The sequence below is a fragment of the Sminthopsis crassicaudata genome, chromosome X, assembly GCF_048593235.1.
Source record: "Sminthopsis crassicaudata isolate SCR6 chromosome X, ASM4859323v1, whole genome shotgun sequence".
NCBI lineage: Eukaryota > Metazoa > Chordata > Mammalia > Dasyuromorphia > Dasyuridae > Sminthopsis > Sminthopsis crassicaudata.
The window spans coordinates 63,785,085-63,809,506 of record NC_133623.1 but is presented as its reverse complement, the minus strand read 5'-3'; the positions used below and the strand labels follow the sequence as shown (position 1 = coordinate 63,809,506).

At 34.0% G+C, this 24,422-nt stretch overlaps 1 pseudogene; it reads left to right on the top strand.

Annotated features, from left to right (window-relative positions):
• Window positions 1-23,726, top strand: part of LOC141548225 (E3 ubiquitin-protein ligase DTX3L pseudogene) — a 29,048-nt pseudogene extending 5,322 nt beyond the window's left edge.
• Window positions 23,727-24,422: the final 696 nt, after the last annotated feature.

Genomic DNA, 24,422 nt, shown 5'->3' with positions numbered 1-24,422 from the left:
CCCTTCTCTTCTTCCCACTCCATATAGCTTTATCAACTTATTTGACTCTGAATTTAGAAGATTTTCATAATCTTCTAGATATATATGTATCATTCTCTCTTTTAACCTATTCTTGATGAAAGTAGGGTTCCAGAACTACCAGCGATCCTCCCCCATCTAATTCCTCTGTGTCACTTCTTCCTCTTGCACCTCATTTGTATAATTACTGTTTTTACCTTTTCCTACGTGATTTTACTTTTTAAAATTACATCATACTCGGCTCTATCCCAATCTTTCTTTTGAACCACCCAATTATTAATAATAGTCTTAAACACAGTTTACATTTCCACATATGGAAAAGTACATAGTTTTTCCTTATTGAGTCCCTCATAATTAGTCTTCTATGTTTACTTTATATTTCTCTTGGATTTTTATGTCAGATTTTCTATTAAATTCAGGCCTTTTTGAAAAAGAAATCCTGAAAGTTATCAATTCATTGAATATGCAGTTTTTTTCATTCTGAATTATGCTTAACTTTGTGAGTATGATATTTTCAGCTGTAACTCCAGGTCTTGTGTGATTCTAACTATAGTGCTACCATATTTTATTTGTTTTTTCTTGTTGCTTATAATATTTTCCCTTTAACCTGGGGCTTTTGGAATTTGGCTATGATACTCTTGTAGGTTTTCCTCATGGAGTCTCTTTGAGGTGGTGATCAGGGGATTTTTAAAATTTCTACTTTGCTCTTAATTCAGAAAATTTTCTTAATTATTTCTTGTATTATTGTATCAAGATTCTTTTTTAGGTCATAGCTTTTAGGTAGTCTGATTATTCTTATTTTTTCTCTTATTGATCTGTTCTCCAGATCAGTGGTTATTCTTCTGAGATGTTTTGCATTTTCTTCTATTTGTTCATTCTTTATGTTTTATTATTTCTTGGTCTCATAACTTTGCTGGCTTCTCTGTGCCCAGTTCTGTTTTTCAAGGAGTCATTCTGAATCTCCCTTTTCAGTTGAATGATTTTCTTTTCATAGTCATTTTGTTTTTCTTAGATTATTCTTTTTTAAAAAATCCCTCAATCTCTATCATTTGATTTTTAAAGTCTTTTTTGAGTTTTTCTGTGAATTCTCTGGGGGCAGGTGACCATTTGACATTATTCTTTGGGGTAAAAGAGACTTTATGGCTTCAGTATCCTTCATTAAAGATGAACCTTGTTTTTCTCTTCTAGTCATAACTTTCTATAGTTGAGTTCTTTCTCCTTTGCCAGATCATTTTGTAACAGATTGTTGGTGTAATCACCTCTAGTTCTAAGGTAAGGGAGGGAGTGCTTCTGGCCTCAAGTTCTCCTTCAATTTTCCCTCCTGGCCTAGCATTCAAAACCAAGAACGCCTCCACCCTTTTATAAGTGTGGCAGCCAGTAACATTTTTGCCCCACTGCTTCTGTACTCATCAGGCATGTGCTAGTCTTTCTTGTCTAGGGCCTCATTTCAGGAATATAACTGGACCTGGTATCCCTTATCAGCAGAGGTCCCCTCAAACTTCCAAACTCAAGACACCCAATTCCCCATACTGTCTGGGAGGTGAAAATCCTTGTGATTGGGACTTAGGGATCACCTATTGCTGTTTCAGTGGACCTAGTTTACACTTCACTTAGCTTAAATCTCTGTGCTTGTCTTTTTCTTTAGGTATTTTCCAGAGCAACAGTTCTAGGAGGGCCACTGTTCTCTTGTTGAGGCTCCTGGGTTTATTTTATATTGTTCTGCACTGCTAAAATTGCTCTTTGTTTTGATTAGATTTTTTAAAGTTTATTTCTTAAAGAAACCATTATATCATCCACATAAAGTAATAATTTCTTTTTCTATTTGTCAGTGTTTATTTCTTCAAAATGTTTTTATTGTGTTATTTCTATGATTTGAATTTATAGTAAAATATTGAATAGTAGTGGTAATACTGTTTCTTTGTTTCACCCCTGACCGTATTGAAAATTATTTTAGCTAATCCCTATCAGAGATATTGCTTAGTCTTGATTTTAGATATGCTTCTTATCATTTTAAGGAAATCTCAAATTATTCCTATACTTATCCGTTTTTTTTTTTTGTAACAGCAAGTAGAATTGTGTTTTATCAAACCTTTTTCTATATCTATTGAAATAATCATGATTTTGTGAATTTTGTTATTAATATGGTCAATTATGTTTATAATTTCCTTGTATTGAACTAAACCAACATTCCTGGCATAAATGCAGCCTGATTATAGTATATATTACTGTAGCATCTTTGCTAATATTTTATTGAAAGTTTTCTTATTAATCCTTATGAAAATTGGCTTTCATCTTTTTTCTCCTTTTGACACACTGTATTTGATTACCATGATCATACATGTGTCATAGAAGGAATTTAGTAGGATCCCATCTTTTCCTCTTTTTTTCCAAACACTTTATACAGTATTGGAATTAATTTTTGTTTAAATGTTGGGAGAATCAGGATTTTTAAAAAATTAACATCCTTTTTTTTTTTTGAGTTCCAAATACTCTCACACTCTCTCTCTCTCTCTCTCTCTCTCTCTCTCTCTCTCTCTCTCTCTCTCTCTCTCTCTCTCTCTCTCTCTCTCTCTCTCTCTCTCTCCCCCTCCCTCCCTCTCTCCCTTCATTCCCTCCCCTACTCTGTGAAGAGGCAAGTGATATTAAACATTACATATTTCATTTTAGCTATATTGCAAAATAAAATGCAAGAAAAAAATTTTAAATGAAAAAAAAGGTTCAATTTGCATTCAGAGTTGACCAGTTCTCTCCCTGAAAATAATCAAGAGTGATTCAGAATATATATTTTTTTCATTTGTCTAATGTTAAATTTGATTTCTTCTTCTGAATACTATTTGTTTATATGAATTGGGGAATGCTTTGTATTTTTATTCATTTGGCTCAATTTCCTTACTTATGGCTTTGACAGGTAAATTTGTACATGCTCCTCTAATTTGCCTAAATCATTTGCCTATTTTGATGTTTTCTTGGTATATAATATGAGATGGATGCTAGTGTCTGCCTTGGTTTCTGCCAAACTATTTTACAGGTTTCTCAGGAGATTTTTTTTGTCAGATATTGTGTTTTTACTTCCAAACTTAGATATTTGGGTTTTCAAACACTATATTACTATGATGATTTAATACTGTGTATTGTGTACTTAATCTATTGATATATCACTCTTTTTCTTAGCCATTACTAGATTATTTTGATGATTTGTAATGCAGTTTGAAATCTGGCATTGCTAGAAAATCTTCCTTCACATTTTTTTCATAGTTTTCCTTGATATTTTTGATTTATTGTTCTTCCAGATGAATTTTGTTAATTTTTTTTCTAACTCTATAAAATAATTCTTTAATACTTTGATTGGTACAATCATGAATAAGTAAATTAATTTAGGTAGAATTGTCATTTTTATTATATTGGATTAATCTGTGCAAGATCAATTAATATTTCTGAAATTGTTTAGATCTGTTTTTATTTATGTGAAAAAAGTGTTGTGGTTAACTTCATGGTTTTGTAGATAGTATTTTATATTAATCAGTTATTTTAACTGAAAGTTTTCTTTCTAGCCCTTTTTACTGATTATTTTGGGGAGTAAAATATAGAAATGCTAATGATTTATGGGGGAATTTATTTTGTATTCTAAAATCTTTCAAAAAGTTTTCCTTGTTTCAACTAGTTTTTGAGGTTCTCTAGGGTTCTCTAAGTATATGATCATATTTTCTACAAAGAATGATAATGATACCATTACCTATGGTTATTCAATTTCTTTTATGCTTTTCTTTCTTTTTTGGTCTTATTGCTATGCTAGTGGCAATAATGGATATCCTCCATGCCTGATCTTGCTGTACTTTTTCCCGATTAGAGATAATGCTTGTTCTAAGTTTTAGATAAATAATTCATTTGAAGAAAGGCTGCAAAAGATATGGACAGCTTTTCTTTTCCTTTTTTTGGACTTTTTAATTTTTTAAAATTTTTGATAATAGCTTTTTATTTTCAAAAGACATGAAAAGATAGTTTTCAACATTCACCCTTGCTAACCTTGTGTTCCAATTTTTTCTCCCTCCCATCCCCACCCCCTCCTCTAGATAGCAAATAATCAAATATAAGAATTTGCAATTCTTCTATATATATTTCCACATTTATCATGCTACACAAAAAATTAGATCAAAAAGGAAAAAAATGAGGAAAAAACATCAAAACAACAACAAAAAAGGTGAAAATTATATTTCTAGTTTGCCTACTCAAACAACAACAACAAAAAAGGTGAAAATACTATGTTGTGATCCACACTATGTTGTGTCTTCATAGTCATCTTTCTGGATGCAGATGGTTCTCTCCATCACAAGTCTATTGGAATTGGCCTGAATCAGTTTGTTGTTGAAAAGAATCATGTCCATCATCACATAATCTCGTTTTTGCTGTGTACAAAGTACTCTTGATTTTACTCACTTTGCTTAGCATCAGTTTATGCAAGTCTTTACAAGCCTTTCTGAAATCATCCTGCTGATCATTTCTTATAGATATTCTATTACATTCATATATCATAACTTATACAACCATTCCCCAACTGATGGGCATCCAATCAGTTTCCAGTTCCTTGCCACTACAAAAAAGGCTGCTACAAACATTTTTACCATTATCTCTTTGAGATACAAACCCAGTAGAAACACTGCTAGATCAAAAGGTATGCCCAGTTTGTTAGCCCTTTGTTCATGTTCCAAATTAGAGGCAGGTTTTCAGTGAAGAAATAAAAACAATTTATAATACTATAAAAATTCTCTGAATCATTACTGATTACAAAAATTCTGATTAAAACAACCTTGAAATATCATTTCTACCTACCAGATTGGCTAAAATGGTAGAAGAGGAAAGTGGCAAATGTTGGAGAGATTGTGGAAAGGTTGTTTTGCTAATTAATTGTTAATGAAATATTTGGCAACCATTTTGGAGAACAATCTGGAATTATGTCCAAAGAGTTATTAAACCATCTTTGCCCTTTGACCCAGAAATACCACTAATTGGTTTATTTCCAAAGATGATTAGGAAAAAAAGGAAAAGAAACTTTATGTTCTAGAATCTTTACAGCAGCCCTTTTTGTGGTGTCAAACAACAGGAAACTAGAAATGCTCGTCCATTGGGGAATGGCTGAACAAATTGTGATGGAATACTACTGTGCTATAAGAAATGATGAACTCAGTACTTTTAGAAAAACATGGAAAGACTTTCAAGAAATAATGAAGAGTAAAATGAATAAAACCAATTACTGTATACATTAATAACAATATTGTATTAAAAACAACTTTGAGTGAATTAATTAGGTATTTTGTCTATTCTAAATATGCAAATTAACTATTAAGGGCATAAGAAAAAAAATACTATCTGCATCCAAAGAGAACTGATTTAAAGCATTTTAATGCTTTAACTGATAAAAAGCATTTGTAGAATAATTTACATATATTATATGATTATATGTATCAAATGGTAGCCATCTCTAGAGGTGGAAGGTAGTATGGAAAAGGGGAGAAAAAAGAAGAATTTACATGATAATTTGGTTTTATACTTTCTATATGGAACTATAGTTCCATAGTTTTATATGGAATAGCAAATTTTGTGTAGTAGATTTTCAATTTCATATACAATAATCTTTTTTATTGTACTATGTTATGGAAATGCTTGTCATTCCATAAATTTAAAATAAAATAAAAAGGTTAGAAAAAAAAGCTGCACTTATTGCTATACTTTCAAGTGTTTTTAATAAAAATTGATGTATTTTGTCAAAAGCTTTTTCTGTATTTAGTGATGTAATCATAGAATCCTTGTTTTTGTTATTGATATGATCAATTGTGCTTATAATTTTCACAATATTGAATTCCTACAGTCTTGGTATAAATAATACTTGATATAAGTGTGTGTAATCTTTGTGATATATTGCTGTAATTTCTTTGCTAATATTTTATTTTAAATCTTTTTGCATTAATTCTCATTATGGAAATTAATCTGTTTTTTTTCTCTGACTTTACCCTCCCCTTTTTAGATTACGATACTACTTTTGTGTCACAGAAGGAATTTCATAGAACTTTATCTATTTTGTATGGTAGAATTCACTTGTAAATTCATGTGGTCCTTGAGGTCTTTGTTAGAGAAATAATTTATTGCTCGTTCTATTTTTTTTTCCTAAGATAGGGTTATTCAGTTATTCTATTGACTGTTCTATTAATCTGGGCAACTTCCATTTTTTATAATTTTTTATCAATTTCACTTGAATTGTCAGTTTTATTAGACAAAATAGTTACTAATAATTTCTTCTTTATTGGTGGTATTTTTCATTTTTGGTACTGGCAATTAGGTTTCTTTTTATTTTTAATCAAATTAACCAATAATTTATCTTATAGGTTTTTTTTCTTTTTTTTTTTTTTTTTTTTTGTTTTTTTTTCCTTTTCTGAGGCTGGGGTTAAGTGACTTGCCCAGGGTCACACAGCTAGGAAGTGTTAAGTGTCTGAGACTGCTCTATCCTCTGCTCCACCTAGCTGCCCCAGGATTTTTTCCCATAAAGCCAGCTTCTAGCTTTATTAGTTCAATTTTTACTATCAATTTCATTAATCACCTGTGATTTTTAGGATTTTTATTTTTGTGTTGAATTGGAGACTGTTCATTGTTTTTTGGTTTTGTTTTGTTTTTTTAAAAAGTTGCATGCCTAGTTCATTGATCTGTTCTTTTTTTATTTATTGATGTGTTTAGAGAGATAAATTTTTCCCTAAACACTGCTTTGCCTACATCTTACAAATTTTGGTGTGTTGCCTTTTTGTTGTCATTATCTTCTTTTCTCCCTTCTCTCCCCCATTTGCAATTTACTTATTGGGCCATAGAAAGTATTTTGTAATCTGCAAAACTTTAACCTTTATACAATTTACCAATCTCTTATGTCTTTCTTCAAACTGATTAGTTTGATGCAAAATAAAGGGAAAGAAAAAGAAAAAAATAATGAGCATAAAAGGAAGAAAATAATAAAACAACAATGCTTTGAAACCTTGAAAAAAGTTTGAAAATATGTCCAATATGCAACACCTGGTTCTCCCACCTCTGCTAAAGGTTGGATTATGAGCATGCCCTAATACTTCTTCTTTCAACATATTTCTTCTTTGTAATACATACATATGTGTATTGTGTAATTTTTTCATATCTGATTGCCCTTTCTATTTACATTGTTGAAATCTTTATGTATATTGCTTTCTTGGCTCTCATTAATTGACTCTGCATCTGTTCAAATAGATTTTTCCACAAATCTCTGTATTTATGCCCATCATTTCTTATAGTACAGAAATATTCCATTACATAAATGCACCACAATTTGTTTAGCCATTACCCAACTTGTGGAAATCTATATTGTTTCTATTTTGTGTGTGTGTGTGTGTGTGTGTGTGTGTGTGTGATAACTCCTCAAGTGATGCTATAAATACTTTTTTCCTATATGGTCTTTTTTTCTTACCAATGGCCTCCTTGAGGAATAAACCCATGAATGCACTTTCTGGGTCAAAGGTTATGATCATTTTAGTCACTATTTTTGCATAATTCCATTTTTTAAACAAAATGATTGTATCCATTCATAGTTCTACCAGCAATTCATCAGACCTTCCCATAATCCCTCCAACACCGATTATTTACATTCTTTGTCATTTTGCCAGTTTCCAGGGTATGAGGTGTAACTCCAGGATTGTTTTGATTTGCATTTCTCTTAGTAGTAATTTGGAGCAATTTTATGTGGTTGTAAATGCTTTGCAATTTTTTCTTTAAGAATTGTTCACATTTTACAACTTATTTAAGAGTGAATTTCTATTGTTCTTTTATGTGTCTGTTAATTGTTTATATCTCTTGGATACTAATACCTTGTAAGAGCAATTTGATACAATATTTTTTTTCCATTTAAGCACTTCCTTGCTTATCCAAGGTCAATTCATTTTGCCTATGAAGAAATTTTTCTGTTTTATGTAATTTAAGGTGTTTATTTTCTCTTTTATAATTTTCTCTTTTCTTTGTATGGTAAAGAAAACATTTCTTAACCAAAACTGTGAAAGTGTATTATCTGCTTCTTTTCTAATATTTTTATTGTATGGTATTTAATAATAAGGCCATGTATCCATTTAAAATGAATTCTGGAATATTGTGAAATTTTAGTTCAGTTTCTACAACATTGCTTTCTAGTTTGCCAATGGTTTTAGGAGTTCTTTTCTAAAAGTAACATGTTTGAACAATCCCTCCCTCCCTCCCTCCCTTCCTTCCTTCCTTCCTTCCTTCCTTCCTTCCTTCCTTCCTTCCTTCCTTCCTTCCTTCCTTCCTTCCTTCCTTCCTTCCTTCTGTATACATGGAGAATCACACTCTTACATGTGGGTATTTTGCTCAAAGGAATATATATTTTGATCATTTAAACCTCTCAAGATGTCTTGAGGGTTGGGGGCTGTGAGAAATAATTATTGGACTTAGGAGTAATGAAGTTAAAAGTACATTTTGTTATGCAACTGCAGCAGTGGGTGTCCTATAGAATTAAAGCACCTGAAATCAATAGACATGTCTTTTTATACCTTGTCACCTGAACCACAAGTCCCTTCCCTCATTACCCATTGATTGGGTACTACAAAGGTTACATACAACCTGTCTGGAGAGTTTAATTTCCCCCATGTTAGTCTCCACCCCTAATATTACATTTTACCTTTATTTGTAAATCTGAGTCCCCATCCTGATTACATTTTATAATGTATTTCTTATTCTAATTTGTGGGTTCTCTCCATAAGTTTTGTAACCTTTAGGTTACAGTTTCTCTTATTTTCATTTCTCTAAGTTTTGTAACTCTATGGAAACTAAATCTTCATCCAATTCGCACAGGAACTAGATTTTTTTTTCTCTTCTCTACCTGTTTATTTTTTTCATTAAAAAAACAAACACAATAAGCTATTTTGTCCCATCTTGCGGAAGAAAGTGCAGTGGGGTCTTCACTAGCCCAAATACTGGAGAAAGAAGGTAAATCAGGTATGTTGCTGATGGGTCTCTCTCTCTCTCTCTCTCCCTCCTTCCCTCCCTTCTTTTCTTCCTCCTCCTCCTCCTCCTTCTTCTTCTCCCTCCCCCCTTTCCTCCTCCCTCCCCCTCCCTCCTCTCTCTCTCTCTCTCTCTCTCTCTCTCTCTCTCTCTCTCTCTCTCTCTCTCTCTCTCTCTCTCTCTCTCTCTCTCTCTCTCTCTCTCTCTGCTTGTCTGTCTGTCCCTATGTCTCTCTGTCTCTCTCTGCTAATATCTCATTCCAAATAACTAGAAAAGGCTTAAAATATTTCTGGGTCACTCTACAAATGCACATAAAACACAGAGATTCAATTATAATGTGTCCTTTCAGGAAATAAAGCATAATTTAATGGTTTAAGGCTAGATAAGAAACGAGAATAGGTATATACTAGTTTGTCTACTCAAAAACAAAAAAATCTGGGTTTTTTGTCAGAACAGAGTTTCTATATACAATCACTGGAAGCCATGAAAACTCATACAATGATCAAGTGATTTGGCCAGAACCTATTTTTGTCTCTCTTTTTTAAAACCACCTTTTGTTTTAAACTTTAAGATTCATACTATAGATAATATTTGAATAACTTTGGACAAAATTTCATTTTTATTTTAAAGCATAGTTCATAAATTTTGAATGTCCAAGGCCAGACAGAAGATATGCTTTGCAATCTCCATTTATATTTTTTTAGGCTAGTGTTACAATATTACTAGCTACCTCTAGGTGACATCATATACCTTTCAGGGTTAATGCACAATCTATACTTTGACATTTCAGTATCTATCTTAACTGCCAATACCAAGATACTTATCAATTGTAAATAGCATAGTTGTGATGCTCATCAATACCAACAGAATAGTTATGATTTTATCAATACCAAAGTACTTATTGAAAGAGTAGTAAATAGCAGAAATTATCATACTAATATATTTACCTCAAATGTATGTTTTTAATTCATTGTTAGGGTAAATTGTATAGTTAAAATGTCTTGTTCCTGTCACATACATTCTCCATCAAGATTAGCCTAAATTTATCAAGTATGTCTTTGTAACTCATTGTTAGAGAGATGGTGAGTCAATAGTTTGAATGGCTTGCCCTAAAAGGGAGTGGGTCTCAAGTTATACCTGGACTGAACTCTTGCTATTCATAGATTTATTCAATAATGGCCCTCTACAAAAAAGCAACATGTTTCATCTAATTAGGAGATACAATTAGGAGATACCTCTTTAGTTAAGTTACCAGAGAACTTTGTTTTAATAATCATTTTTTAAAAATTTAAAATGAAATCAAATACAGATTTACACTTCTAGTAGCAATGCTGATGTAAATTGTTTCCCCTTTAACCTTTGGGGGGCCCTGATATAAACTGTGTCCCTTTGGGGAGGAAGAATGTTCCTGAATCTCAAACCTGGAAGGGGCACACCTTTCCCAGACAATTCCCAGATAATCTCATTCAATGGACAATCTCAGCCTGGGGCATAGTCAACATACTCTATTGAGTGTCTCAAACTGCTCCCCAGCTCCAGGCCAAGACTGATTCCACATAATCTAGGGTTTGTTAACCCATTTTTGCTAAATCTTAATCTGAAAGGCCTGCCCTTCTGAATTTAGCCCACTGATGGAGATATTTTCTTCTCAGTGTAAACCCATCTTTGCAATAGTCCTAACAGGACCTTGCCCACTAAGAAAGCTGCCTTCTTAGCCACAAACAAATTCTTTGCCACAAACCTCTTGCCTGTATTTATTGGGGTTTGTGAATTCTTCCACAAACCCTGCACAATCGGCCAAGGGAATCCCATTGCTATTAAGGGATCTCTTACCCTCGATTCTCACACCCCATCAATACAACAATATTAATGCACATATATTTCTAAAATCTTATTCCCAAATTCATCCATTGAAAGTAATTCTATCAAGTAAGTGCAAGGGATAATGTTGTAAAAAAATTACCCATGCATATGTACTATCAAAAAAAAGTTATAATTTTAAAATAAAATAAAAATTAAATTAAAAAAAAAGAAATAAACATGACAGATTAAAAACAAAAAAGAAAGTAATTCTATCACATACTATTTAAATTTAAACACAATAATTTAGGTCACATTTTTGGGAGAAAACTCCTGCTCTCAAGACTTCTAGACTGGCCAAAATTTTTCTTCTCTTCCTGGACCCTTCTCTTGTGCAGATCCTTCTTGCACCCCAGTGTGGATACCTCCATACTCCAGTGATCCCAAATCATTAGAATTTGCTTAACTGCAGATTTCTTGACATTCCCTCTCTTCTAGGACAATATGAGAGGTATGTCCCAGGAGTTCCCACTCCTTGGCTCCATTAAATTCCTCATCTTGCTAACCTGTCTGACATGTCAGACATCATAAGATGGCCTCATCCCCTAAAGGCAAAGCTAAATAGTCCACATTCTTATCTTTGGTCTGTGCACAGAGTTGCCTGGCTGCTATAGAACCTACTTTAGTTCTCTTCTTGATTTCTGGATTCATCAGTGACCTTATTTACCAATATGCTCCTGGGATCTTGGACAGTATGTGAAGGGGGAAAGCCTGCCAAGTCATGAGCCCGTTGAAATCAACAGGATGCATCTCCTTGTGCTTCAACAGGGCCACCCCTAACTCATAATGTCTGGATCTTGGACCTCCTCAATTTGTAAGAAACAAAATACCTTACCAAGAACTCCACTGACTCATTGATGAATGCAGGAAAAATTTATTTTACATTCCTGTAAGAATGGGTGCCTAGGTGAGTAGACACTGCCAAGGCCTATTTCTGACCAATCCTGGAGAGCCAGAGTGATTTGGATTTATAGCATGGTCAAGTAATGTAGCTCCATTTAAATCCCAATGGGCTTTATTGAAACCTAGTTTTCTAGAGCTCCATTTCAAAAATTCAGAGAGGAAATAGTCTCTGATTTCATCACAGCTTTTTAGTGACAGAGGTCCTAGTTAGTTTGCAGAGTTCCACCAGGGAGACAGTTTAGAAAGTGAGGGTGTCTTACCTGCTAGAAGAAATAGCCAATACCCACAAGGAGCTTGCTTGATGTTCCAGTGTCTCAGAGTCCTGCCAACTATACCAAATTGTTAAATTGAAATGAACTTATGTGAGAAAATCCTTGAAATAATAGTTGATTGAAAAGAGGAGAATAGAAGCATCCAGAGTCTCTGCATTTAGGTAGAGGTACCAAGAGAAACTTCAAGAGAAATCCACAGTGCTCTTTTTTATATAGAGAGAAGAGGAGTAACTTCTATAGTTAGCTAAAAAATATTAGAAACATAAGAAATATAAAACATTTGTTTCTCAGAAGTTTTTTTTTCAATAAAATTATTTTTCAGAATTTATTTCAATACATATATTTTTCAAAACTATCATTTCTTTATTTCTTTCCTGGTTAATTTGTTGTAACCTAAGGGAATTGATAACATAGGCATAAAATTGCATAATCCGTTTCAATTTTGTTCCAGTATGTACATCTGTTCTTGGCAAGAGGTAGGGAGGGATTATGGAAGAGTACTTCCTAAAACCTCTCTATGATGGTGGTGGTGGTTTTTAACCCCCTCTTGATGCTTATATTTGCAAGTTATTGTTTTCATTATTATCTTTGCTGATTCCCTAGGATGTTCCAATTATACTCTTATATCATCAACAAAAAGATAATTTGATCTCTTTACACCTACACCTCCCCCATCTTATTGTTGTTTGTAGCCTTTCCAGACATCTGTATCAAATATATCTGAGAACGTAAACATACTTGGTTTGCTCCTATCATTACTGGAAAGCATTGTGTAGGATATCTTTATTGAATATACCCAGTTTTTTAAACTGTGGTTCATATATGCCCTAAGGGCTACCAAACTGTGCATACCCTTTGACCCAGTAGTGTTTCTATTTCACTTATATCCCAAGAGATCTTAAAGAAGGGAAAAGGACCCACAGGTGCAAAAATGTTCCTGGCAGCGCTCTTTGTGGTGGCCAGAAACTGGAAACTGAGTGGATGCCCATCAATTAGAGAATGGCTAGATAAGTTACAGTATATGAATGTTATGGAATATACTATAAGAAATGATCAGCAGGATGATTTCAGAAAGGCCTAGAAAAACTTGCATGAAATAATATTGAGTGAAGTAAGTAGAACCAAGAGAACATTGTAATTTAATTATTTTAGATTTTTATTTAGTCTTCTGATAGGGGAGCATTAAATATTTTTGAAAGTTAATATGTAACTGTGCACAATAGGTTTTGAATAGGTTTTCTTTTTTTCTGATTTTTTTTGGTTATTTTACCTGATTTTCCTAATTTTTTTATTTGATTTTATGCCTAGTTAATTGATAAATTTAAAGTTTTATTAATTTTTTTATTAAATTTGTTTCATTTTATTAATCTTTTCAGATACCCAGTTTTAAATTTTCATTTATCATTTCTAAAGTTCTTTTTGGTTTCTAGCTTATTTCTCCTCTGGTCTTTAATATCTCCTCATTTTTGTTTATTTTAGGTTTATTTGTTGACTTTAAATTTTTAAATACATATTCAGTTCATTATTCCTCTCTTTTTTCTATTTTCTGAAGGGATACTTTTTTCCTACCAAGACTGCTTTAGATACATACCGGAAATATTCATGTTATTTTAACCATTATCATTTTTCTTTCACAGATTTGTTTCTGTGATAAAAATCAACCCACTCATATTTTAGGATTTCATGATTAAGTTCCCATTTGGCTCTGTGCTTTTGTTTTTGCTTCTTCAAGAAATGACTTATTTTTTATTGCATATGGTTTGTAAAGGATATATTAACTATTTCTGCATTTTTTTCATTTGTTTGCAAGATCTCTGTTCCCTAACACCTAATCAGTTTTTATAAAAATTTCATATGGTCCTGAGAAATGTTTCATTTCTTTTGGAACCCCACTTAGAACATGCTTATAAGTCTTTCAGCTCTGGTGTCCCGAACAATTTATTCAGTTCCTTATTTTATCTTTTTTCTATGGAAAACTGGAATACTCAAGAATCACGTCACTATTGTGTCACTTTTTTGGTGGCTCATAGCACCTTTCCTTATTAATTTGGATGCTAAAGCATTTAAGCATATAACTAACACTTATTTTAGTTTGTTGCTTATGATTCCTAGCAACTAAGAACTACTCCAAACTCCCAGTGAAGAAATAATAGGTAGGTCCCAGCCTTGAGCCTCACTTGATCATTGTTTTGTTTTTGATGATTCAAAATTAGTATAAATAGCAGTTGTTTCTCTTCTGGACAGAAACCTTGAGAGTCTTCTTCTTTCCCAGTTTTTTTTTTCTTTTTGAGTAGGTCATCTTTAGCTTCATTTCTTATTTAGCATTAAATCACTAAGTGGGGTTTACTTCAGACAATCTGAGATCTGGGAAAGAACTTAGCTTAAAAAGGCCAAGATCCCCCATTACACCAATCTCTAGTCTTACTGATCTATTTCTTGCCACTTGACTCAGATGACTGGAGGAACTGAGGAGAGAGTAAAGTTGATGACATTGTAGGGTTAGGGTTAGTCACTTAAATCCAATTCACTTGCAAGTCAAGATATCACCATCCTAATCCCATTAGTCCTTTTCAAGAATAAAGGACCAAATTTTTTTTAATAGATCTAGGTATTATTAGATATTTATGGTATTTTGGAACTTATTGTACTGTTTGGCATTCAGACAAATGCCATGGGGAAAAATGCATAGATCTGAAATTTTGCTAACTGAGTGACCTCACAAGTTACCTCACATCTGTTTACCTCAGTTTACTAATCTGAAATAATAGCATCCACCAACCAGAATAGTTGTGAGAATCACATGATTATAAAGCATTTAACTTGATATCTGTCATGAGACAAGAACTATGTGAATACTATTATTTTTTTTCCTTCATTAGATGTAATTGTTTCATGAATTTAAACAGGTTTTATGTTTCATCATGATAAAATTATTTCCTAGGTAAGGTGATGAATTCACCTGAACTGGTCACTTATTGCTAATAAGTTTGTTTCAAATCTCAAATACACACTATTATTTATGACATTGCTATGTTTCTAAATGTTCTTAAATTGGAAAATTGGTAAATTATTGTATCAGTTATGTTGTTAGAAAAAAGAATTTTCATAACTTGTATATTATTAGAATATGAACGGAGCATCTAAAGAAAGTAGAAAAATATTTGAAAACTTATTTTTATAACTCTGCTAACCCTGTATTATAATGTTTTGTTACTGCAATTTAAAAAACTGGAAATTTCCATCTTTTCCTATAGTTAAAAGTAAGGTAAAACTATAACCACTTGGCTATCGCTTATGAAAAGTGTAAGATTGCCAAATTATTTGGGACATTTATTGTCATAATGTTAGACCTATCAAATATTTATATAGGTATGTCAGAAGAAAAAATTGGTAATGATTGTGTGAGAAAAGATACAAAGAAAATACTTTGTTGACTCCCCTTATTTTTGTGAGCTTGCTTGATTTCTGGAAACCATATGGATAAGCCCTGGGAAAAGAGCTTGTTATGGGATGTGGCATTCCTAAATGATGAAACTGACTTACTAAAAATTCATAAGTTTGTATATAATATAGAGCTGATTACCAGTGATTGATCCTTATACCAAGATTAGTACAAGTTCAAAGAAAAGAAAAATAAGTGAATAATATTAAGTGAAATCTCTCATATTTGTGTGAGTCGTGGGAATAAAAATAACTATATCTAGCCCTAAACTATGATTAGTGAAACTTGCCATTTGAGGTAAAAGCTCTTGGGACTGTAACTGAGATTGTTTTAAGTTTTGAATTCAGGTATAATTGTCTGATTGATCATTAAGTCAACAATCTACCATTTGAGAGACAAGCTACTCAGAGAGAATGTGATTCTGAACTCTTACAGGTGGAGGTCTGTATCTGGAGAAAAGCCAAGAGGACAATTTTGGTCTAAGGTAGGATTATTCTGGCTCAGTTTCCCATTATATTGCTTCCTTTTGAACAGGAATGTTTCCCACTTGACTATTCCTGAATCTGGCCATGAGGTGGAATTGTTGCTGCTCATTGTCAATTCCGACTCACCTGAAATCAAATAGAGTTAAGGATGGTTTATCTTTTCATTTATGTGTTCAGTCAATAAGAACCAGTTTTGATGCTGTTAGAATCATGTCCCTGCTTTTTCCTTTTATAGCAAATTTCTATAATCAAAAGCAAATGATCAGTTGAAGATAGGAGCATATTCTTACTGTTTTCAGTCTAAAGGTGTAGTTATTTCATGTCTCACACAACTATGTACTTGTGCTTTTCATCTGCCTGCTAATACTTACATTGTCCCTGTAAGATTAACTTTCTGGAATAGTTCATTCTTTCCAAATGCTATGGGAGTAATTAGACAAAGGTAAAAAAGAAGCTTGTGAAACAAAGATATAAACACAATGTTAAATCATTATCCTATAACCAAAGGTGGGATACGTGTGTAAGATATGAGCTATTTAGCCTAGAGTTATAATCCTTTCTATGTCCTTAACAACTTAGTAAATGAGTATTTAGCCTAATCATTTGCCTGTTACCACACTTACCTGTATAAAATAAGGTCCTTAAAATGATAAAAAATATTTTTAATTTAATTAATAAAATAAATTTACTTATTTTAATTAACAAAATAAATTTTTGAAATGATGCAATTGGAGGTTGATATGGAACCAAGCTGTTAGTCTATTATTAATTAAAACAAAATTAGAAATGTATTCAATTGGTTTGAAGAAATAAATTTGATCTTTTAGAGGAGAGTATAATCTGTCATATCAATTGAAAAGTCAGTTTCATTTAAGATTCTTATTTAATGTGGAAGTGCTGGGTCCTGTGGCACAAACATGTTTTATTACTTGAAATGCACTATTTTGAAATTGACTACTTTAGTGTATCTTCACATCCCATCCCAAGTCTTTTGCAACAATTGATGTTAACTTGGTAACATTTACATGAATTCATTTGTGTATCATAGATCATCTTTGTAGAAGTTTTCTGTAATATATGTTTTTATGTGAGGATTAGATGCTTAACTGTCTTTGTTCCTCCTAAGGAAGGGGAATTCATTGAATTGAATTGGAATTAAATTAAGTGGTATTTAAAAGTTGGAGTTCTAAAATAATTAAATTAAAGTAAAAATTTTAAAGTAAAATATTTGAGTAAAAATTTTGAGATAAAACAAAGTCAAATAAATATATGTGTATCTTGGAAGATTTTTAAGAGTTCTCCCATTAATATTTAAAATATTTAGTTTGTATTTGAGTGTCTTAAAGATATTAATATAACTAACCTTTCTGCTTGTTAACAAATGTTCATGTCAGGTACAGAGGTTAAATAAAAATATAACCTTATTTGATGAAACATTTTTATTTTATTTATTTTATTAGATAAACATTGTTATTAGATTATTATTATGTATTTTATTAGATTAAAAATAGAAATCTATAACCTAATTTTCTGAAGTTGTAGGCTCCTAATTTTGATGTTCTTGTAACTCTGTTATTGATTAGATTCAGAAGTAAAAGGGTTCAGATTCCTACCACACATAGTAATTGTTAGAGAAGTAAACTTTGTGGCTAGTATTGAAATCTTGTATTGAGATCTGTATTGTAGAAGATTTTAGCCGAAACATCTAGGAGTCTTTACAAGTTAACTTGAAAGCAGAAAAGAAATTCACTAAATTGGCAGCCCTAAACCCACAATATTTTCAAGATTTCCCCAAGAAGAGATGTGCCAGAGAATGGATGACTACATGGGACGTCTAAAATTCAGGATTTGAAATGTGATGATTTATGAACCTTGAGCAAGGTTACTAAATTGCAGGGTGACTTAATGTTTGTTAATATCCATGTCCATTATTTGTACTTCTTTGGCTTTTACTTTCTGTATCTGAATACTAAGTTCTATTGGTATTTTTGATGTTGCATAATTTCCTCTCTGGATTAATCCCTAATTTTAAACATTTTTACTATGATTTGTACTGTGATTTTTAACAGTTCTGGTTCTGATCTTACTTTGTGTCAGCCTTCAGACATAATGTGTCCAAGGTTTTTTGTTAGCTTTGTTTGCTGACCTTTATCCTTGTGAAATGTTTCTTTCTTTTGCCTAAAGATATCCTTCTGGGTAATATCCACAAGAATATTTTACTAAGTGTTTACTGTTTTCAGTCTAAAGATGTGGTTATTTCATGTCTCACACAACTAAGTACTTGAACTTTTTATCTGCCTACTAATACCTACATATATATGGAGTGGTCATTGTGAAACCAGTGGTTACTTTTGACCAATGCAGGAAGAGACAGATGTTAAGGGGTGTGTTGAACTTGTCTTTTTGAGTTGCCATATTTTGCAGAAACACTGGACCTGGAGTATGCAAGAAGTCCTGAATGTGTCAAGGATGAAGTTTCCCTCCCCCCCCCCACCTCGCTGACAAAATTTGTTGTTTGAACCCCAAGCTGTACTCCCTGTGTGTCCTTGGGAGTCAAGACAGACACTAGTCCATCTCCACTGGACTGAGAAACTGTTTCTACAGATGGGACCTTTATAGATGATCATGGTCTAGAAATTTCCAAGGGGAAAAATGCTGATTTTGTCATTTTATTTATCCATGCTTTCTCCTCCCTTTTGGGAAAGGATTGGTCCTTTCTCCATCCCCATGACTTCCCCTTTCCCCTGTAACTTAAATATCAAGGCTTTCTTTAAACTGCTAGCCTCCTTTGTATGGGGAATTCCAGTATCTTGTAATTGTGAATTTATTTTTGGATAACACTGTATAGAATATGCTGAATTTTTTTTCTTCAGGTTCTGTTATTTCACTTTGCTATTTGCTATTTTATTGATTTGATCTTCTCCCCTCTTTCTAATTAGATTAGATAAAGGTTTATCTATTTCACTGTTTCTTTGTAGTATTTTTGGTTTCAATTTATCTGTTTCTCCTCTGTTTTTGATATCTCTGTGCTCAGTTCACTATTTCTCTTATTTTCTATGTGTGTAATGTATGTTAATGTATGCTTGTAAAATTTGTGTAGAGGTTTTTTTCCTCCTGAGATCTGCTTTGTCTCCATTGTGGAAATTGTTAGATGTTGTCTCTTCTACATCATCATCATTTCTTCAAATAATTACTTGTTTTCTAAAATATTCTTTAAATTTGTCATTCTTTAGCATTTTGTTGTTAAGTTGTCATATGGTTCTCTGTCTTATGTTTGAGCTGTCTGAACCAATTACTATGTTTATTTAATTATGGACTGGATGGAGAAATGGGGGTAGGTAACTGACAGCACCCTTTCATTTCTCCTCTCTGCTTCTTAGTTTCCCCCTCCAGAACCCAGCAAACAATCGTCACAGCCCCTGATCTTCGACTCACAAGTCCCTCTCCTGCTCTGATGGCTACTGGCAGCCTTGCCCACAGCCCGCTGTACCGGGTCCTGGTACGGGTGTCTGAGAGCTACTCTGGAATAGAAAGGAAGCTGCAAAAGTATTTCCAGAACCCATGGAGGTCTGGAGGAGGCAAGTGCAAGGTCAAACCCGGTCCCCGAGAAGGCACTTTCTGGGTAGAGTTTTATAAAAGGCAAGCCAAGGAAGGTGTGATAGCAAAGAAAGATCACTCTGTGGCCATCAGTGCTACATCCAATGTGAGCATCTTTGTAGAAACAAATGAAAATGCAGGAGAGAGCAACTCTTTGGACATTAGCCAGCTTTCCTTTCAGACTCCGTCTCTCCCAAAGGAATCCTCAGATGAGAAGCATCCAGAAGAAGGAGGTGCTACTAGTTCAAAAAAGCTTCAAAAGATATTTCTCCATCTGGAGGCCCAGATGAACTTCAAGCTTTCCAAAGAGCAAAAGGAGAAAATTATTAACCTGTGCCCAAATCTCAGAATAGAGGGAAGCCATGATGGAACTGAGACACTGATTGGCAACTACCAAGATATTGAAAAAATTAATCGATTCTTAAATGAGAAGATGCTGGGAAGTGACCAGAAAGAAGATTTTCCCCCCTCAGCCTCAGCAAGAGAAGTTGAGCATAAAATGCCAAATGATTATGACAATCCTATTCCTCACTCAAATCCAAAACGCAGAGCAGCAGAAGAGTCAGACCTTATCTCAATTCCTTCACATTTGTATGAATATTATAAATATTTCTTTGCTGAAACTCTGGACAGAATAGAAAGGGAGCATCAAGTACATATCAAAAATACCGTGGCATATCCTACAGGCAATGTGTGTTTAGACTTCAAGACAAGCAAGTCAGGGGACAGAAAAGCAGCAAAAGAAGCTTTCACCAGAGCTTTTCAGAGGGAAATACAGAATGTGACCCATCAGGTGGTTCATTTCACAAATGATAAGCTGGCACCCGAAGTTCAAAAAACACTGACTGAAATGTTTAAAAAGATCTATATTAAAGTTGAAGGAAAAACCATAATCCTCTTGGGACACCGGAAAGATGTTTTAGAAGCTCAACATTTCACTGAAGCAAACTTTTCCTGCAAACAACCTCCGAAAATAATGGTCTCCCAAAATAAGATGAAGAATGGAATTGAGATTGAGACTGTTCACTTTCGTCTTCTGCATCAAGAAATAAGAGAAATAGAGAAAAAATATGACACCGTAATGGATTTGATAAACAAACCCAAAACTCGGAAAACCCTCATCGTATTTAAACCAAAACACAAAAACTTAGACCTCTGTACACATGCTTATGAAGAATTTACTGATGTCTTTCAGATGCTTGTATCTCAGATTGTCAAAGAAGTGATTGTCCTGAAATCATTAATCCAAGACAAAAAGGGTTGGAAAGAAAAAACATTCCTAAAAGATGTTGAAAGAAACCACCCCCAAGTCAACTTGGACTGGAATGGACAAGAACTGGCACTGACTGGTTTGCCCAAGTACCTTGCAGAAGCAATGAAATATATTAAGAGATATTTTAGTGTCGAAGCTCCTGCTCAGCAGAGACCAGGGCCAGCTCTTTCTCTTAGAGGGAATCGGAATAGAGACCCCAGAACGTCTCTGGACAAATACAGTGATGATCTCAAGATGGCTTTACCTCCCTTCAAGGGATTGCCTCGCTGTGGGGACTTAGGAAAAGAGGAGAAGAAGGAAGAGCTGGAAGAGTGTGTCATCTGTCTGGAAGTCATTCGCCACAAAGAAGTCCTCCCAAAGTGCAAGCATGCATTCTGTGGCCCTTGTATCAGAGAGGCCATGAAACATAAGCCAGTGTGCCCTGTATGCCAGACTTTCTACGGTATCATGAAAGGGAATCAGCCAGATGGAACCATGACAACGTCTTACAGAACATCTTCGCTTCCAGGTTACAACTCGTGTGGCACTATCGTGATTCATTATGACATGCGGGGAGGCATCCAGACAGAAGAGCATCCCAACCCAGGAAAACACTATGAAGGAACAAGACGGGTGGCATACTTGCCCAATAATGAAGAAGGACGGCAGGTTTTGAATCTCCTCAGAAGAGCTTTTGACCAAAGGCTGATTTTTACCATAGGACAGTCTGAAGCATTAGGTGTCAAGGATGTGATCACCTGGAATGATATTCACCACAAAACTCTACAATTCGGTGGGCCGGAAAACTTTGGTTACCCTGATCCGACCTATCTGTCACGAGTCAAGCAGGAACTGAAGGCAAAAGGAATCGAGTAAGAATGCTGACTTTGAGGATGCCTAGAAAGCTGGGCTTGCTGTGAAAAGGAATTAAAACAATTGTGAAAAATGTGTGTGTGTGTGTGTGTGTGTGTGTGTGTGTGTGTGTGTGTGTATGTATGTGTGTGTAGGGACCATCTAGAGAAAAAAAAATAAAGGAACATGAGAAGAAATTAATTTGTTTATGGATGAGTTGGATAAACTGCTAACCTGTCTAATTTCTTGGAGTTTTTTTTTTAATTTTTTTAAATTTTTTTTTTACTTCTTATTAGACAAACTGAGAGCCTGGTAGGAATGTAATAGTTGTTGTAGTGAGAAGCCAAAGTGTATCTTTGTGCTTTACTTTGCTGCCTCTCTCCATTTTCCTGTCACCAGGGAAGCTATAATTAAGAAATCTTCTGTTGTACCACTTGCACAAGGTGATGACTGACCCTCAGATCTATTCATATTATTTGTGCTAAGCTGTTGGTGATCTCGGAACTCTCCAGAGCTGGCTCCCTTAAAATTGGAATAGTAGCCAGGAACGTTAAAAAAAAGACTAGAACACATCTTGAAGAAAAGTAGCGTCTCCAAATACCTACACGAGTCTTTTTCTTCAGAAAGAAAGTATCCATCTTTGGGACGCTGGCAAATTTAATGTAAATTGAAGAGTGGGTAAAGATATCTCTGTCTTCAGTAAAGTTCAGTGACTGGAAGTCATTTTGAAGTCTTTGAAGAACAAATAGAAAAGCCACTCTTTGGCATTGAAGCTCTCAGAGCCTTGCCTCTCTCTTTACTCCCCCACTGTGTATTTTGTGATCCAGTAATATGGGCCTCTTGATGTTCCATGCACATGAACCTCTCAGGATTGTGCATTTTCAGTAGATATCCCCCATGACTGGAATTCTTTCATTGTTCATTTCTACCTGCTGGCTTCTGTGACTTATTTGAAATCCTACCTAAAATTTTACCTTCTTCATGAAGCCTTTCCAAGCCCCCTTAAAAACTAGTGTTTTCTTATGTGGATTATCTCTAATTTGTCTTGCATGTAGCTTGTTTGTACATAGTTGTTTGCACATTGTCGTCCCCATTAGACTACAAGCTACTCAAAAGCAGAGACTGTCTTTTTGCCTTCTTTTGTATCCCCAGTACTTAGCATAGTGCCTAGAATATCGAGGCACTTAAATACTTGTTGACTAACTGGCACATTATGAGCGGGCACATTGATATGGGAGTCAGAGTTCTCAGAATAACAGGCAACTGGTGTTGGCTTAATTTGCTGTCCTGATTCTCTGCATTCCTAGCTCAAATCTTAGGGTGCACCTTGTGGTAATTGCTCTGTTTGTCCAGTCTTAGTAAAACCATGTTCATACGCAAATATTTTCTGACTTTTAACCTCCACAAAATCGTCTGCTTTAATTTGCCATTATTGTAGGTGCCCCCTCAAAAATGTATTTGTAGGCACCAGATGAACAAAAACCAAGTGGAAATAATCATTAAGAGCTTCAATACTGTGTCCTGTGGCATTGCTTATAATATGAAGGGGAACCTGTGATGCAGAGAGGTAACTTTCAGTTGCAAACAGCTTATTGGTGATAATGCAACATCCTATTGCCTCAATGCAGAAGGTTAAGTACTGAAGCTCAAATGATACCTAGTTGGTTCTTCTCTAAATAAATGAATCATCTGGATCTGGCTCTCTGCATATGTTAGGGGAGATATGATTTAATGGCTTTGTCAAATGCTTCTAATAAATTCAAAACTATGTCATGATCTGAAAAAAAAACTTTATGGTCTATAAAGAATTTATTAACTGTTTCTGTGTTTTTACAATTGTTTAGCAAATCTGTGTCCTAAATTGACATGGTCAATTTTTGTAAAAGTTCCATGTGCTACTGTAAAATGTGTATATTCTTTTCCAGTGTGATTTAGAAGATGCTAGAAGTCTTTCTGATCTACTTTCTCCAGTAATTTGTTTACTTCCTTATCTTTGTGTTTGTTTATATTTCTATTAAAATCATTCTAAGCAGCATGAGAGAGTGATGATTTACTATGTAAACAAATTCGTCTATATTCTAATCTTTTTATGAGCTACCAATCAGCATTTTCATTAGGTGAGCCACAAGGATCCTTAAGTGTGGAGAATGCAGGAGCTACAAATTTTGGGGACCCAAGTGTGGGCTGAAGGTTGGGAAAGCACAATGAATTAAGGTGGAGCCTTGGTGGAATAAATACTTTTAAACTCCCTGCAGATGGCTAGAAGTGAGAGTAGACAAGTTATAGGAATGCTTAAATTTGGAGAAACCTGATACATAGATAACTTTATCTAATTTTCTTTCTTTTCTTACCAGTAAAATTGGTTACTGCAAGCCCACTACTTTTATTATAAGTCCTTACTTCTCCAAATCTTCCATTACTCAATGCATTCCTCTAATTTGAACTTTAAAGAAAGGGAATTGCTTAACGCATGGCCATTGTTCGTCCTTGGAACAATTGATTATCAAGCCAGGATCATTCCTTAACTGAGCCCACAATCCAGACTGAGTTTCCTTCATTTCAGGTTGCTTTTCCATCATGGGATTAAACTGCCACTTTCCCTTCCTGAACCCAAAGCCACATAGTACCTAAATCACCTTTTTCCTACTGGAGTTACAAAAGCACCCCCTCTGGGATGTAGAATATACAAAATATATGTCAAAATTTACACAGATGTTCTCTTCCCACCA